Raw genomic sequence first — 2626 nt, 5'->3', positions numbered from 1 at the left:
ACTGGAAAAAGCTAATGGTTTATAATGGTATTTTAATGGAAACCATTGGAATTTCTGTGATGGTTTCTATTGGGCTTCTATTGTTTTTTTTGTTTTCTAGCAGGGAGATGGGACATGTTGATAAAACAATCTAAACTATGGGCATTAATAGCTAACTAGCCACGATGTTTCTGTCAAACGCACCCCATAATTTGAGTTTCTTGAAAATATCAAGTCTGACATCTAGTGGTAATCAACTCTCGAAATAAAAATCATCTTTGAAATACACTACAAAATACTCGTATGGACTACAAAAAAAGCGCGTCAACGTCATTGGTTCGCGTGACCAGCCGTCATTGACGACTTTTAAATAAACAGTTTATGTAATGTATGTCGCGTAAGCGTGCCATATAACTTTAGAAGATTTTGAAAATAGCGCACGAGTCTATTAGACTACTATTCATGTTTTGGAGGTGGTCACAGTACTCATTCACTCTCATTATATAAGAAATTAACGTTATATATCCTGACAAATCCCCCTTTTGTACACCATATGGAAGAAAGATATGATGGCGGTGAGTAATTTATGATTATTTTGTGAAAAACATGTTGCTATTGACGACCAAATTATTATGTACAGTGTGGCAGGTAACAAGTTATGTATGACATCTTGTGGTTCTCTGTCATATTGCTCTAGTCTGCACACACGTGTGTGTGTGTGTGTGTACAGGTTTATACTCTATTGTGGGGGACCAAATGTCCCACAAGTATAGTAAAACTGACATTTTTGATGTTGTGGGGACAGGCCAGCGGTAAAAATTTATTAAACATACTAAATTATGTTTATTTGAAAATGTAAAAATGCAGAAAAGGTTTCTGTGAGGGGTAGGTTTAGGTTTAGTGGATAGAAAATATCATTAGGTCAGTATAAGAACAATGGAAGTCTATGACAAGTCCCCACAAAGGTCCCCACACAAACGTGTGTGTAGCGTGTTCTACAATATTAACTTCCGATGTTTTCACAGAAAACGAACAAGCATTGAGCTCTAGATGGCAATAAAGAGCCATGAAAAGGACTTGACCATGCTTATTGTGAGGATAGAACAATTTGCAAGAAAGTGCAGGAATGGAGGTGAGTGGCCATTTAAATGTGACTTAATGCCCCAGAGAAGACTTTCCACCTTCAGCAGACTGAAGAAAGTGCAGAGTGTTCAAGATATTGACCTTACACCACAGCATCTGGTCCAGTCCATTGATCAATAAAGGGCATTTAGGCATAGTCATGTTTTCTGAACTGGTAAAGTGGAGAGGGATTTTTATTTATTTATTTATTTTTGGTATTCCTGAAGTTACAATCTTGTCCTACAGATCATTCATGTGCTTCACCTGAGGTGTTGATAAGGAAACAGACAGCAGTGAGATCGCAAGGACAGAGGGAAGACGCTAGAAGTTAGTAACTGATCCCTGATGGCTTGTTATGTTTAGCACCTTCATGCCAAAATTCTGTCCAATGCAGATGCTTTCCAAGGACATTGATGAGGTAAAAAAAAAAGACACTGCAGGCATGACTCTGCATTTCTGAAAACGGCGCTCACATTTGTCTTTATAATCTTCAGCATCTGAGATAATAAGGAGGCAGGAATGGTGTTAATTACCCTCCCAGCAAGATACAGAACAGCATGCCATTATCTCGAATGGGAGACAGAGTTAGTCAGGAAAATTTGCTGCATACATTAAGAATATTGCCTAAGCGTGTGGTATATGTTTGGTACATTAGTTCCTGTATGAAGATATTAAAGATATATTTTTATTATGTGACATTATGATATTCTAGAGCTTAAAATAGTAAAGTTTTATAAGTTAAATTTTGCTTAAGATTATTAAAAACGTGAAATATAATAATGTAAAATCAGATATCAGCTGATGTTAGATATTTTTCGGCATTGTTTGATATTGGATATTTAATGGTGCATTTTTTTCTGGATATTTATTACCTTTGCTGTCATCTAATGCTCAAAGTTAATCTTTAAAACAAAAATCTAGCAAATCTCAAAATGAATCCATTGTTATACTGTAAATTCTAATGTTGTGATTCACTTGTAGCATTTCAAATGACTATTTTTAGTTTTTAGTGATTTGTAATTTATTTATATTAAATTTTATTGCATTTTAATATTGACCACACTGTGTTATTTTCGTGTTATTTATCTACTGTGATCAAATGTATAATTTTTTTGTTACATTTTTTTGTTTTATGTTTGTATTTAAATGTAGACATAAGGCAACATTTATTTATTTGTATTTATAAAGCACAATTAAAACAAGTCCTGTACAATCTCTAAATAAAATAGCACAATATGAACTTTCAGACAAACAATGACCGACAACAATAAATGTTGTAAAAAATGTTGTTCTGCAGACTCTAATCAGTCTGCAGAACCAAATGCTAATTCAAGTAAATGCACTTTCAATTTTTGTTTAAAATAACCTAATGACGGAGCCCGTCTGAGATTAAAAAAAAAAAAAAAAATCCATTTAATTAAATTAATTTGATTGATTAAATTTAATTGATTAAATTAATTAATTAATTTTTATTTTATATTTCAATTACCGAAAACAATTTTGAATCATTTTAGTTAACAATAAC

At 33.1% G+C, this 2626-nt stretch overlaps 1 long non-coding RNA gene across 1 annotated transcript; it reads left to right on the top strand.

Moving 5' to 3' along the window:
* The first annotated feature begins 335 nt into the window (after positions 1–335).
* On the top strand, positions 336–2016 carry LOC131542836 (uncharacterized). The gene is made up of 3 exons (XR_009271790.1): positions 336–554; positions 1005–1111; positions 1348–2016. It is a non-coding gene; the product is annotated as an uncharacterized LOC131542836 (long non-coding RNA).
* Positions 2017–2626: the final 610 nt, after the last annotated feature.

The sequence above is a fragment of the Onychostoma macrolepis genome, chromosome 06 (assembly GCF_012432095.1).
Source record: "Onychostoma macrolepis isolate SWU-2019 chromosome 06, ASM1243209v1, whole genome shotgun sequence".
NCBI classification, from domain to species: Eukaryota; Metazoa; Chordata; class Actinopteri; order Cypriniformes; family Cyprinidae; genus Onychostoma; species Onychostoma macrolepis.
Note: the sequence above shows the minus strand (reverse complement) of the source record. Positions and strands in the feature narration are given on the sequence as shown.